Source organism: Staurois parvus, unplaced genomic scaffold (assembly GCF_062004578.1).
Source record: "Staurois parvus isolate SC_StPar_1 unplaced genomic scaffold, SC_StPar_1.0 ptg000089l, whole genome shotgun sequence".
NCBI lineage: Eukaryota > Metazoa > Chordata > Amphibia > Anura > Ranidae > Staurois > Staurois parvus.
This window is the reverse complement of record NW_028317885.1, coordinates 4,986,846-5,002,823: the sequence shown is the minus strand read 5'-3', so window position 1 is coordinate 5,002,823 and position 15,978 is coordinate 4,986,846. Positions and strand designations below refer to the sequence as shown.

At 41.2% G+C, this 15,978-nt stretch overlaps 1 pseudogene; it reads left to right on the top strand.

Moving 5' to 3' along the window:
* The first annotated feature begins 506 nt into the window (after positions 1–506).
* Positions 507–678, top strand: LOC149468358 (U2 spliceosomal RNA; annotated as a pseudogene).
* The last annotated feature ends 15,300 nt before the right edge of the window (positions 679–15,978 follow it).

The window sequence follows — 15,978 nt, the reverse complement described above, 5'->3', positions numbered from 1 at the left end:
AAAAAAATAATTCCAGTTATTAAAATATACTATGTTGTGCAAAATATACATACAACCACACATATATAAACTAGCCTGCATATAACCTGTCAACACCCAGAACACAGTAAAATGCCATGAAAGTATACCTTATAAGTAGCGTTATCCAGGGCTTTTTTTCTCAGAGAATAGGTGCAGGAACTCCGCTCTTCTGAGTTACCCATTATTACCACCCCCTACCCATCTCTGAGCACTGTCCTTTGGCTCCACCCCCCACCCACTCCCAGTACCGCTCCCTTTAGAGAATAAGGAGCCAAATATAATATGAAATTTGTTAATGATAAGAAAAGGTTGGTAGGGTTGCTGGTTTGAATCCCAGCTATGGCACCACCTGCTTGGAGTTAGCTTGTTCTCCCTCTGCCTCCATGGGTTTCCTCTAGGTAGCCAGATTTCCTCCCACACTCCAAAGACATGCTGGTAGGTTAATTGGCTCCTGTCTAAATTGTCCCTAGTATGTGTATGTATGAATCGCTTCTCGGCCTTTTGGCTAAGATCAAGTGTAGTATCTGTTCTTATCAGTGTCCAGCAGGGGTGCTCCACGGTCATTCTAGCTTTGCGGGGATGACTGGTTGTATAGTACCCCTGGTATGATGGGGGCCCTGATGGTTATTACGGGGGGAACAGAAACCGGGAGCCCATTGGAGTTGGGGCCCGGGAGTAATTCCCCTTTGGAACGTCAGAGGGGCCCAGTACGTCCTGATTTGAGCGGATCTACCTCGGTCTGGCCAGGGGCCGGGAAGGCAGAAAGTCCGCAAACCAGTGTCCCCTGAGTGGTCGCCTCAGGGGTGCTCTTAGTAACAAAGAAAAAACTGATCACCTGCCCAGGTCTATAACTGGCTTTTTAAACAGTGAACATGGGGGGCTGTCACTACGTGAGAAATTTCCAAAAAAGTAGAACTATCCAGTTCAACTTGCCAGCCTACCCCAATCTAATATCGGCTTTTGTTGGCAAGGAACAAGGATATGTATATCTTATCAACAAAGGGGGATAAGAAAAGCCAGTTCAAACCGTCAGCCATTTAGCCAACTATCAAAAACCAAATTAACCTGTCTGGAAACATGCGTTTAAAAACAGGGGTTTAGTTAGCACACATTTGCAAATACATACGTAAGCCACAGAGCCGCGTCACGGCACCCTGAGTATCTGTGGTCCTAACTCTACAAGTCTAAAGAGTCCTCACAGTGGAGGCACATGCATTTAAATGGATAGAAACAAGGGCAGATAAACATGAGGGGAGCCCCACCCTTCATTAAAAAGGTTATGGGAGCGCACCTGACACCCAGCATATTGCACAACGGCAGCTAGGGAGTCCAGTGCACCCACTGAACCTACAAAGCATACAAAGAAAAAACTGATCACCTGCCCAGGTCTATAACTGGCTTTTTAAACAGTGAACATGGGGGGCTGTCACTACGTGAGAAATTTCCAAAAAAGTAGAACTATCCAGTTCAACTTGCCAGCCTACCCCAATCTAATATCGGCTTTTGTTGGCAAGGAACAAGCTCTTAGTAACACCTGGGTGTGGGACCCCACAGTGTGAAAAGGAACATGGCCACTGTGTTTACCACTTTTTCTGCACAGCGCCCTCAGGACCAGGCCTTCTGGCTAAGTTCGGGGCAATTTTTGCTACAGGCCTCAGGGCCTGGTCTGTGCACAATTTGGCACGACCATTTTTTTTTATTATTTATTTATTTAATTTATTACTCTCCCACGTTTTGTCACTTTCACTCTTATGTGTGTGTTTTATTTCCTCATAGGATGGACGGTGTGGGTCCTCGGGCCTGCCCTGAAGTCTAGGGGGAGGATGTGTGGCCTTTTGGTTCCTTCCTCCCCTGTCCCTAGGGGGTTTTCTCTTTGGCAAAACCCCCTGGCCAAGTACTGAGTGGCTGGCTTCGGCTGGCCACAAGGAACGGTGGTCTGCCAGGTCCTAGGCTAGGTGGACCAAACGGGAACCTTGTCCCTGTCAGGAGCTTCGTGCCCCGGGGGATCAGGGTAGAGGTCCATCCCCTTCGGGGGAAGGACAAAGCACACCCCTAAGTGCACTTTTTCGTGTGGTGTTTTTCACTTGCACTTTTTTTGTGATTCACTTACGGGTTTTTTCGTTATTCGCACGTTTGCGGACTTAAAAAATTTTTTATGTATGAATGTGAGTTAAGGATCTTAGATTGTAAGCCCTTTGAGGGTTATGGACTGATGTGAATGTACAATATATATGTAAAGTGCTGCGTAAATTGACAGCGCTATATAAGTACCTGTAATAAATAATAAGAAAAGCAGTAAAATAGATTTCTTGCAGCCAGCAATAATAGCCCCCCCCCCCCCCAGCAACAAACCCCAGCACCCCTTGTTATTACATATATTTAGTGCTGGAGGTGCTAGAACTGCGTTCCCTTACATTCCCACTGAAAAAAAGCCCTAGAGTTATCTTCCCTAAAGAACAATCTCTCTTCCAGATGTATCCATTTACAGGGATGATACAAACCAGTTGACACTGACAGGGTTGTTTTTCAATGATCAGCTTTTATTTATTCATGTAAAACCTTTTTCCCAATAGGAGAAAAATGGTTTGCTGTGACTGATTATAAACAGTGATATGGTGTTATGCTTTAGTTTGTTAGTGTCTTTAAATCTGCTAGTCTATCACCCCACCCACCTCGAATCCCCCAGACTGACAATGCTGCTGTCCAAAGGTATCCCTGTGTTCCAACATCCAGAGTAGGGACACTCTAAAACAAAAGCTGTGTCATTGGCCAGATCACCAGGTGAAAACAGAGGGTTTTTGGTTTAATACCGCTTTAATTTACCAGAGGTGCTTAAGAGGGGATATGATGGTGTTGCACAAATGTCTTAAAGTGGTGGTAAACTCTCTTTGGAAAAAAAACCCACTGACACGCAGTACATCCTCCCTGCCTGACAGTGGGTAATGCGATCTGAACGATGCATGGACAGCTCAGAAAGCATTCACGGCCCACTCTGGCAAAGTGACTCCCACGCGCATGGGCAGTAGTGACATCACCACAGTTCGACCAATTAAGGGGTCGAAGATTCAGAACGCGGAAAGAAGACTGGGTTAATGTGGAAGCAACGGTGACCAGGGGGAGCCATGAAAACCCAGCTCTGGGGAACTTTGTTTGCAGATAAGTCTCTCATAATGAACTACTATGTGGGGCATACATGTAGTACATTATGACTTAAACCTGCAGTGGGGCACATTGTTTTAGTTTCTCAAGGAGATTTTACGACCACTTTGATGGTGATTCTAGCATAGGGAGTGCTTAACAGACCTTGTGGCCACTAAAATGAATAGAGAAGGAAGGCGCTTCTAAGGGCAGCAGTAATGGCAATTTATTGGAGCACAAGTTAAAAACACTTACATAATGGCAGTAGATACAGGTTCATCAAAGTAATAAGCTCCTGTCGGATGTAGTGGAAGACCTATACAGCCGGACAGCAGCTGCGGGTGCCTTGGAATGCAGAAAACAAGATGGCCACCTCACATCTAGGATCGGCATGGAACTTACATGCCAGATGTGACGTCAAAAGGGCAGTAAGGTCTGATGAAGGATATTCTGTTTATGCTCTGAAATTCGTTACCACCCCTTTAACATTACATCAAACATGTGCGTTCCACACAGATCCCGGAAGTGCGGCCATCTTGGTTTATGCGTTTTATGGCTCCCGCAGCCACTGGCTGGCTGTACAGGTCTTCTACTTCATCTGACAGGAGCTTATTACCTTGATAAGCTTGTATCTACTGCCATTATTTAAGTGTTTTTAACTTGTGTCCCAATAAATTACCATTACTACTGCCTTCCTTCTCTATTCATTTTCCTGTCAGAGACTGCTTCTATTCACTGAAGAGCTGCACTAGGGCCTTCTTGTATCCTCTTGTCCCCTCTTTAGGATGACCAAGAGCTACAACATCTCAGAGGCCTGGTTCCAGCAGAAGTGCCCTATGAACTTTTCATGTGGCCACTAAATGAAGTTGGAGAAGAAGTGTTTTAACCTTAAACTATGTAGGGGTTTCTTTACAGTCACAGCGGAAAGGATGTAGAACTCCCACAGTGTGTGGTGTGTGCAGGGAGTATTGAACATTTCATAAAACTCTTAGTGAACACAATATACAGGGATATAGGAAATGATAATAGCATAAACACAGACAAACAGGTTGAACTGGATGGACTGATGTCTTTATTCAACCTTACCAACTATGTAACTAAGCTGTAATGGTCATTATGTGCCATGGTAGGTGTTCTATCAGCACGAAGAGCCAATCAAAGCTGAAAATAATGATCTATATGGCAAATCACTCATGCAATATAGCTTATAAGTTGAGCCTTCTTTGTCTGCCAATGTGAAAAGAAACCAGAGATCCCAATCAGCCAAAATGAGCATAGCCATGCAAACCACACTACAGAAATCTTTCTTTACACACAGACAGGGATCAGAAGATCTCCATGAATGTTATTGTGTTCACCTTTGTATTACATCTTTAAATCTATCTGTAACATAATAGAAAACAACAAAACCAGGACACTTTGGCTTTGTAGCCTTATCACATTTAGAAAGTAAGAAACGAAAAGGTGAAAGGCTCCTTCAATATAAACATTATATCCATGACCCAGTAATAGGACAAGAGTTTAGAACTAAGCCTATCTGTCTGAAACACTGTATTCTTTTGCACTTCCCGTTATCTCTCCGAACCACATAGCGGTGCATCTGGGAGGATTAATGCTTTTCAATGAGTAAAGCAGCTTTAGATTAATAAGTTTCTTTGGCAACCTTTATGTTTTTTTTACTTAGAGAAAATAATAAATATGCTGCAAAAGCCCAAAAAATTCCTTTCCACAAGATGTGTATATTTGGAATGATTGAGAAAGACAGTTTAACAGCAGCTTAGGATAGGTGGATAGAAATAAAGTGATACGCATTTTGTATCTTTCAGGCTGCTGTATTTAGATATACCCCTTGCAAATAGTCAACTAATTTCGCTGTTGAAGGACATCCAGTCCTTCTCCCACAAAGACCTCCAGAAAATTGCAGCATAGCCACAGCTTTGTTTTTCAAGATCTTCATTGCTATAGCATAGTTCCTTGAAGAAACAGATATCGTGTTGAGGATTATGGATTACAGCATATGAAAATTCTATTAAATCTTCAAATAAAGAAGTGCAGGTTTTTCCCCTGGGCTGTCGTTTCCATCAGCCCCTGAAAGACAATTAATGCGTCTCTTTGTAGAATTATATTTTTATTTGTTTGTGCGTGAATGAAATATATAACGCTGCAGCTGCACGACATCAATATTACTGTTTTCATGCACTATTTACAGGCTGCCTCTTACAGCTGCGGCAGGGCCCAGACAATGCAATAATTGTCCATTATGGTTTAAGGACTTAAATAAAACAAACAGCCATTATGATATCTCAGATATACATATTAATCAGAGAAAGACAAACCTGCAATTATGATGATGTTCTAATGTATATGAACGGATGCACACAGAAGGAAATGGCACAAGCAAATCTATTTTACAGATAAAGTACTGTATGTAAATGCAAGTGGTCCATAGCACATAGGAAGCCTCCTAATTCTTAAAGTATGCATTATCATGTTCTTCTGAATACATCTGCAGGCAGAGCAGCTTTAGATAAGCTGGCATTCCTTTCTGCCTGCTGGCCCTGGCAATTACTTCTTTTATAGCCTTTTGGGAAATGTGCTGTGTGATGGCTGATAGAGGCCAGTCAAACACATTGAAGAGTCAAATGACTAATTAGATGACTGCACTGTGAAGCAGTGTCATACTCAAATAAATTCCCAGCCCTCACTTATATGCCAGCATAGTCACCAGCAAGTAAAATTAGAAACGTGAATGCAGTCGCCCCCCCCCCCCCCCCCCTCCGCATTCACCTTACCAGCCTTTTGCTGTAACTGAACATATCACATTTACATGCCTCGCTATCGAAACCTTTTATGACGCTGAACGGACTTGTGCTCATACTGTGGCCATGCACACTGTGATATTTACAACAATATTAAAACATTGACCTTTGATTATCTGAATAAAATGAGGTTGATTTGCTACAGGCAAATAGGCTGTTCACTTTGCAAAGGAATTTTTAATTTGCAAGAGAATCTTCTCTTAGCTTGTGAATGTGGCTAAAATTCACATTCAAGGAAAAATAAACAAAAAAAAGGATTTAGCTTGCACATGATTTGGATGATGCAAGTCAGCAGAACATGAGAAGCAAAAGTGAAAATTCCCTTGCAAAATGAACAGCTGCCATACCTTTAGTAATGCAACCCTTATGACTGCATTTATCTGTTATGTAGTGCATTAAACAATTCAGTACTGTCCATGATACTTTTTTTTAATTTGCACTAACATACAATTTTGAGGACAAGCTTTCGGGGAGTGTCCCCTTCTTCAAGGTCCAAGCAGTACTATACAAATCACAAAGTTTTAGCAGAATGTTAGAAGAGATGAAAAAAAAAGAGGCTAGAGATATGACACAGCAAAAGCAAAGGGGGGGGGGGGGAGACAACACTCAAATCACAGAGGAAGTCAAGCTTGAGCTGATAGTCATAAAACTGTTGGATAATAATTGAGGAATCCCATGTCCAAATTCAGGCCATTATCTCTTGTGTCAAATAGAATTATTATTCTTGGTTCAAAAGTTTTTCTTTCCTGAATGGATTTGAAATTTCCTTTAGTGCATTAAAGCAGTATTAAAGTGGCAGGAAACTCTTCTTCAATAATTTTACCAACAGGTAAGCTTATAATAACACTTAACTGTAAGTAAAATTGATATTTCCTAAACATGAACCGTTTAGGAGATATTAGCCCTTTTTGATAGCCGGCGCTCTGAAAGAACTGCATACCCGTGGCATTTCTTTACAGCACTGTGCTGTGGCCCGCTGGAGTGACGTCATTGTGGCTTGGCTAGTGAGCCAACCAGAGCTCACAAACTTGGAAGGAAGACTGGGTGAAAATGGAAGCCCTGAGGATCTGTGACAGCGCTCTGCTGGAGAGCTTCCTTTCAAGGTAAGTCCTTTATAAAGAGCTAGTATGGAATGCATACCAGCACATTATGCCTTTTACCTTGCAGGATTAATTTTTTTCCTTTTTTGGGGGGGATGCGGTTTACTAGCGCTCTAAACCTGAAAGCAAATATTAATTATGTTGCAGCTTGCCAGTTCATAGCTGTAATGACTTCATTAGGTTTCCTTTTTAGTGGTTTTTAGGTGATCCAGCCAGTAAGTCTGTTGTTTTTTTTTTCAACATAACAAGCTTTTCTACAGATGTAGGAGTTACAGGGAGTCACATCTGAACCAGTCCAAGAGGCTGGTCAGCAGCTCTGAGGAAAGGGACTCATCCCCGAAACACGTCAGCCTCTTGACCGCACTGACAGTTGGAACACCTTTCCCTCTGTTGTGCCCGTCGTCATTGTGCAAAATCTTTTTATACATGCTTCATCTGTGAGTATGCTTTTGTCATTTATACCTTTGAATAAATCTTGGATAATGCACTAGGTGTGTGTGCCACCTGTTTATTCTTTTTCTACTGGTTGATTTCCCCATCTGAGGAGGGCTGCACCCCTGAAGCATCATCTTTAGGTCACCTCTGTCCCGGTCCACTTGGCTTACCTTTGGCTATTCATTTCCTGAAGCGCTGGGGAGTACACACGATATCCAGTTTGGTAGTTACAGGGATGAGACAAACCATTTTCCACTAATAGGGATGCTTACAATGATCAGCTTTTATTTATTTTTATAAAACCTTTATCCCTAAAGAAAAAAAAACATGTTTCTGTAACTGCAGTGTCAGCTGGAGTTTGACTTTGATTTCTTAGTGTATTTAAATTTGCTAGTCCATCTAACACTCTTCTCCCCCCTCCATATTAACAATGCTGCTGTCCAAAGGTGTCCCCTTTGCGCCTTCATCCAGATTGGAGGCACTCTATTACAGGAGGTGTGTTGCTGGCTAGATCACCAGGTGAAAACAGAGGGGGAAAAAGCCTAATAATGCAGGCCATAGACGGGGCGAAAACCGGCCGTTTAAAAAAAAAAAACAAAAAACTAAAAATCTGTTGTTCAATCGGCCGACATTACCACCCTTGGTAAAAAAAAAATAGGCTGATTTTTGTCCCGTCTACGGCTGGCAAATTTAATAGCGGTGTCCCTGCAGAGAGCTCCGCTATTATATTTGACATTTAAAAGTATAGCAAAGTTGCAACATTGTATCTATTTGTATCCATTTCGGATACAGACGTTTCTATTCGGATACAAATAGATACAATGTTGCAACCACAATACTTTTAAATGTCAAAAATAATAGCGGAGTGTCCCTGCAGAGAGCTCCGCTATTATATTTGACATGTAAAAGTATTGCGGTTGCAGCATTGTATCTAATATAATAGCAAAGCTCTCTGCAGGGACACTCCGTTATTATTTTTGACATTTAAAAGTATTGCGGTTGCAACATTGTATCTATTTGTATCCGAATAGAAACGTCTGTATCCGAAATGAATACAAATAGATACAGATGTTCTTCTTCTTTTTCTTCTTTTCCTTCTTGCAGGTCACGGCTCATGCGCATTTTTTTTAATTGGTAAAAAGATCGGCTGATTTGCCCATCATTGCCATGAAAATCGGACGTTTTTTTTACCAACATAACCGATTAAAAAAAAGTGTCAAAATCACGAAAAACAGCTGACAAATTCACCCACTAACGATCCAAAAATCGGCCAATTATTCTTTCGGACAAATTCAGCCAATTTTCAACCCATCTATGGCCTGCTTTAGGCCCCTTTCACACGATCGGATCCGCCTGTCAGTTTTTCAGAGGGACCCATTCAGATACTTCATTCACCTCTGCAGAGTGAATGGTGCAAATGGACTTGTGTTCGTTTACACCCACGTACCTTCAATTCAATCTGCTAAAAAGAAACAGAAGGAAATCCATTCCTCTTCCATTTAGGTGGATCAGAGGGCAGTTGGTTTTAAACAGATAGCAAGTCCATTTGCACCCAACCACCCATAGAACAGAGTGGGCTGTGTCCGTGTCCATTCTTCATAAACTGAACAGACATGGACCTGTCATCCTCCCACTCTGCTCTGATCAGCAGGGAATAGTGGACAGATCCCCCGCTAAGCAAAGCGCAGTCTGCCCCGTGTGAAAAGGCCCTAAAAATGAATGATTGGTAAGCTGCAATATATTACATTTTTGGAATTAGGTTTAAAACAGCTTTAACTATACTATTTCACATAGTGGGGGAGATTTACTCAAAATGGAGAGTGCAAAATCTGGTACAACTTTGATAGCAACCAATCAGCCCCCAGGTTTTTTTTGTCCAAGCTTAACTGAACAAGCAGAAGTTAGAAGCTGATTGGCTTCCATGCACAAATGCACCAGATTTTGCACTCTCCAGCTTTAGTAAATGAACTCTAAAGTGTCTATGCCAACTAAAGACCAAGCCATCACTAAGCAACTGCACGCAGGCCTCCACAGATGTCAACTGTTCAAAATCTCCAAGGATCGTCCTTGGTTTTGAAGATCTGCTGTTTAAAATGTTTGCCTTCAGAAAGTCTATTTTCATATATAACTCTTTGCACTACAACATTCATCCTTTAATGGAGAAATTGTTATTATTAACTAATTTAATTTCTGTTTTGTACTGTGCCTGTCCAGTCTTTTTAGTTTAAAGTAAGCTCCAAGGAGCAGTGCCCTCCTAACCCTCTTGTATTGAACTGTATCATTGCTGTATTGTCTCCCTTTTATATTATAAAGTGCTGAGAAAACTGTTGGTGCTATATAAATCCTGTATAATAATAATAATAATAATAATAATAATAATATCTCCAGCCAAAAACTGGCAAAGTGTCCTTTGCAAGTGTTGCACTACCCCCTTAGGAGTTGCTGAGTATTTGGCTAACCCTATAGTCCTGCACAGCCAGGCAATATGCATTATCCACATACTTGCATCCAGGAGTCAGGTATGTGTTGGTAACTGAGCTTCACCACTGCTCGGTCCCGGCACTCATTTGCCACTTCTCAGTTTCTCCTGCCCTTCAATTAGGCTTTTGGGAGCGGTGTGACTCGCAGGGGTGGACTGACCATTTGGAAACTTGGGCACCGCCCGAGGGCCCGAGGTCAGTAGGGGGCCCCATGAGATGCCCCTGGTACCTTTTTCATAGGCTTTTTTGAGTTTGGGCAAGGACACAGGGGCCCCATGATCCCCTATTGCCCGGGGCCCCATGAGTTGTCAGTCCGCCCCTGGGTGTGAGAGTAGTAACATCACCTTCTGTCCTGACATCAGTACTTAGGGCAAAGCACCTCCACCCCTGCTGATCATTGAGGGGCACAGGCTGAGGATCATCAACCGATGTATATGCCCTATTTGACCCATTGATAATGTGCTGACTACTTTAATGAATAATACAGACCTTGTAAGGTGCAAATTAGTTGTGTGCAAAGAGAATAGAAACTCCAACATGCAGTTTTTATGCTCTAGAAATTATTTGAAAACATTTGCAACTGTAGCATTTCAAGAGTAGTAATGACAACCCTACTATGGTTCCCTATTTGTTATTGTAAAGTTCTTTCATTACTGTATGTATAGCTGATATGGTACTAATGTATCTAAAAGGATTTTTGGGAGTTTTATGAACATTCAATCATTGTTAATACAATTATTGAATTTCAGAGAACTCCATCAAAACGAGAAGGTATAGTGAAAAGATGGCAAACATGGAACCATATCCAAAAATTCATATTTTCCACATCACAGAGAATAGGCGCATGGTGCCACATCCCAGTATACCAATACAATACAAACTGAAGGAAATTATCTTCATAGCTATTGGACTTTAAAGGCACCACACTGAAATCACAATACATTTAATAAAAACAAAGATATTTGTTGTATTTCCATTAAAATGGTGGAAAGGTAATAACCATCATAAATCAATATTAGGACATGTAATTACATATACATTTTGATAGAATCACAGCTATACCATCCCGGGGTAGCCCTGTGGGCTGGGAGGGTGGGGTGGGTGCCACATTCAGAGCCAAATATTCATATTGGGATGATTATGCTGCACATGCAAGGGAGAAACAGGATAGAGAAGATAGGAAACAAAATATACATATTTATTAGTGCCTCCGTACAAGATTAGCAATTTCAATTAGCTGAATTCACTGATAATGGAACTCTTCTCTGCTTTGTTTCCTGTTTGTATTTGTAGTTTATTTGTCTTGATGTAGGTTTTGGTTCTGGGTGTGATGCCTGTCCTATCTTCCCAGTCCGTGGGGCCATTCTAGGATGTGTCCATGGGTCATTGTCTAGTGCTACTCCTAATACACTGTTCAAAAAAATTAAAGGAACACAGAGTATAACATCAAGTCAGTGAAACTCCTGGGATATTGATCTGGTCAATAAAGTAGCAGAGGGGGTTGTTAATCAGTTTCAGCTGCTTTGGTGTTAATGAAATGAACAACAGGTGCACTAGATGGGCAACAATGAGACGAACCCCAAAACAGGAATGGTTTTACAGGTGGAGGCCACTGACATTTTTTTCCCTACTCATCTTTTCTCACTGTTTTTCACTAGTTTTGCATTTGGCTAGGGTCAGTGTCACTACTGGTAGCATGAGGCAATACCTGGACCCTGTACAGGCAGTCCAACTCCTTCAGGATGGCACATCAATACATGCCATTGCCAGAAGGTTTTCTGTGTCTCCCAGCACAGTCTCAAGAGCATGGAAGAGATTCCAGGAGACAGGAAGTTACTCTAGGAGAGCTGGACAGGGCCGTAGAAGGTTCTTAACCCAACAGCAGGACCGGTATCCACTCCTTTGTGCAAAGAGGAACAGAATGAGCACTGCCAGAGCCCTACAAAATGACCTCCAGCAGGCCACTGGCCACTGGTGTGAATGTCTCTGACCAAATAATCAGAAACAGACTTCATGAGGGTAGCCTGAGGGCCTGACTTCCACTAGTGGGCTCTGTGATCACTGCCCAGCACCATAGAGCTCGATTGGCATTCTCCATTGAACACCAAAATTGGCAGGTCCACCACTGGCGCTCTGTGCTTTTCACAGATGAGAGCAGGTTCACCCTGAGCACATGTGACAGACGTGAAAGGGTCTGGAGAAACCATGAAGAACGTTCTGCTGCCTTTAACATCGTTTTGGTGGTGGGTCAGTGATGGTCTGGGGAGGCATATCCATGGTGGGATGCACAGACCTCTACAGGCTAGACAATGGCACCCTGACTACCATTAGGTATCGGGATGAACTCCTTGGACCCATAGTCAGACCCTGGTGCAGTGGGGCCTTGGTTCCTCCTGGAGCACGACATTGCCCGGCCTCATGTTGCGAGAGTATGTAGGCAGTTCCTGGAGGATGAAGGAATGGATACCATTGAATGGCCCCCACACTCTCCTGATCTAAATCTAATAGAACACCTCTAAGATATCATGTTTTGGTCCATCCGATGCCGCCAGGTTGCACCTCAGACTCTCCAAGAGCTCAATGATGCCCTGGTCCAGATCTGGGAGGAAATACCCCAGGAAACCATCCCTTGTCTCATTAGCAGCATGCCCCAACATTGTCAGGCATGCATACAAGCATGTGGGGGCCATACAAACTACTGAGTACCATTTTGAGTTGCTGCAATGAAATTTCAGCAAAATGGACTAGCCTGCTACATCATTTTTTTATTTTGATTTTCAGGGTGTTTTTGAATTCTGTCCTCTGTAGGTTGAAAATTTTCATTTCCATCAAGGAATGGGGCATCCCCATGTTACTAACACATTACCTAATCCATATCAGTATAGATATCCAGCATGATATTTTTCCCATTGAGATCTGAAGTGTTTCCAAAGTGTTCCTTTAATTTTTTTTGAACAGTGTACATAGCTCTGAAGTGGTATGTGGAGATGCATGTATATTTTATTTTTGATGTAGAAAATGTAGCAAATGAGCAAAAATATGTGCTTGGGACATGTCATGAAATTGATTTCTGTTCAGTTGGGTTTGTTCTCTTGTTTGATCCCACGATGGGGTCCTGAGGAAGCTATTTGTGTGAGGGGTGGTGACCCTGTGGATCTTAAAAACAAGAGTTAAGTTTATTGTAGATATTATGCAATGTTGTTGACAATTGAGATATTTATATAAAACTTTGTGGGAACATTTTTCCCTTTTATGAAAATCATATTAATGTAAAAATGTATAGTTTTGGTAAAAAATAAAATCAGATATATGCGTCTGCAGTAATATATCCCGCTGAAAATTGCCTATGCATTTGGCAGCAAACTAAAATTGGTTGGCATGGGACCTTTTAAACAGGACATCACTAAATTACCAATTCATGGATTGTACATAAAAAAGCAGAAAGCATTAACTATTTGTAACCAAGACCAAATTGTGGCATGCTTGGCAGCAGTATACTATACATGTCTGAACTGCCGTCTACTCTTCCATGTGTAATTGTTAAAAGAACCCTGTCATGAAAAGAACTGTATCTACCATTGCTGACCTCTTTCTGCTGTCACTCATGTATGTTTCTAGAATTGTCAGAAAAATACCAAAAAAGGTCAATTGACAAATTGTCAAAAGTCTGCCCCATTTTTTTTTTTATATGATTTTTGTTTTTTTGTTTTCGTGTGTTTTTTTTTTTTATTTTTTTGTCTGAGTACAGATCTATGTTTGTCCCAAGCATGTTTGAATCCACTTACTGTTGGCTTACTCACTACCTCTGCTGGAAATCTATTCCAAGCATCAACTATCAACTGCTACTTTTTCAAGAAAATAATATTTTCTAAGATTAGTTTTGAACTTTACTCCAATTAGTTTGATGTCATGTCCCCGCATTCTTGATTGTGGCTTCATTTTGAAAATACTGCCATCCTGAACCTTATTCACCCCCTTGATGTATTTAAAGGTTTCAGTCATGTCGTGGGTTTTCCATTCTGTCCTCCAGATTGTACATATTAAGTTCCTGAAGTCTCTCTGGATTTGTTTTATCCTCCAAACCTTTCACCATTTTTGCTACCCCTCTCTAGACTTGTTCTATCTTATTAATATCTTTTTGTAAGGAGGTCTCCAAAACTGAACACATAGAGGTTGATTTACTAAAGGCAAATAGACTGTGCACTCTGCAAAAGCAGTTGCTCCAGAGCTTAGAAAATGAGGTTTGCAAAGAATAACCAATCACATGCAAGGAAAATAAAAAAAACAGCATTTTTGCTTGCACATAATTGGATGATGGAAGTCAGCAGAGCTTCTGCTCATTTACTCTGGAGCAACTGCTCTTACTGAATGCAACTGCACTTAGCAAAGTGCACAGTCTATTTGCATTAGCAAATCAACCCCAGTATTCTAAATGAAGTGTAACTAAATTCACTTTTCCCATTGCCTGGCCACTCTGCTCATTTTGCAATCATCTGAACTCCCAAATCATATTCCCCTGTAGTGCTGGCAAACACTGTACCCCCAACATTGTACTCTGTCAAGGGATTCATTTTCCCTAGGTGCATTATTTTATAATTAGAAACACTGAACTGCAGTTTCCACCTCCTTCTGAAAGTTTTAGTTGCCTTAGTCCTCATGCACACGGGGCATTTTGATAACACTGGTAATGTTAGCTGTGTAAAGTCACGTTAAAAACGTGAGTTTTTCAGCTTTGTTGCATTAGCGTTTAGCAGTGTTTTGCCATGATTAGCAACATTTTCCCTCTTTTTTCCGCGTTTGTGTTTCTTAGCATTTTTTTACCAAAACAAATTTTTTGTGGGTCAAAAAAAGTCCAAAAACACAGGTTTGCGGTGTTTTACTGAGTTTTGCTGAATTTTTCAGTGTTAGAGTGTTTTTACAGCTAAAAAACTCCTCTAGAAACCCACTAGTCCTGGGTGTTTTTTCCAGCCAAATAACGTCCCTGCCAAAAAATGTTGATTACAGTCTATGTGTGCATGGACAAATAGGATAACATGCTGGGGGGTTTAGTAGCTATAGAAAAAAATGTCAAAAGCCAAAAAAAGCAGCTGTAAAAACGTCAAGTGTGCATGAGGACTAACCATTACTAACCATTGATTTACTAAAAGCACATAGACTGAGCACTTTGCAAATGCAGTTACTCCAAAGCCTGGTAAATAAGAGGAAACTCTGCTGACTTTAATCAAATCATGTGCAAGAAAAAATTGTATTTCTTTAATTTTCCTTACATGAGGTTCAGTATTTTTTGCAAAGTGAAGCTTTACCCCATTTACTAACGTCTGGAGCAACTGCACATGCAAAATGCACAGTCTGTTTTCCTTTAGTAAATCAACTCTAAAGTGTTGAGGATGGTAAGGTAACTAAAATATCTACCAAAATCTACCCCTTTGTGTGTCACTATCCTGGGACAAGGCTGCTGCCATCAAAACAGTGCTGATTTGAAGTCATCTTCATAACTGTTCCAGAAAGGTCACATAGAAAGCAATAAAATGACAGGGCTGGCATGACTACCAAGGAATCAGCATTTCCAATGGTATCCACTTTATTTATCTAATTGCAGGGTTACTTTAAACAACAGTTGATACCTTCCATCTCTCAAATCTACCAACCCATCTCTGGCCAATGCCACTTTAGGCCTTCACTTTCGAAATGCCCCCTCAATAATTACCTGATAAATAATTATATAGTCTTGTGCAAATGAGCATACATAGAAACAGGATGTTTGTGTGGATGTAATGCTGTAAATTACTGTTTATATGCAAAGTACTTAATGAATTATATTCCTGTGTACGTTGCACAAGGCTTTGTCTTGGCAAAACGCCCAGATGATTGTAACATGCATATGATAAATAAGCTTTTAACTTTAGAGAATTGCAGGGACATTACTATAGCAACTACTTTTTTGAATATGGGCTATAAATGCTTAAAGTATATAGAAAAAAATAA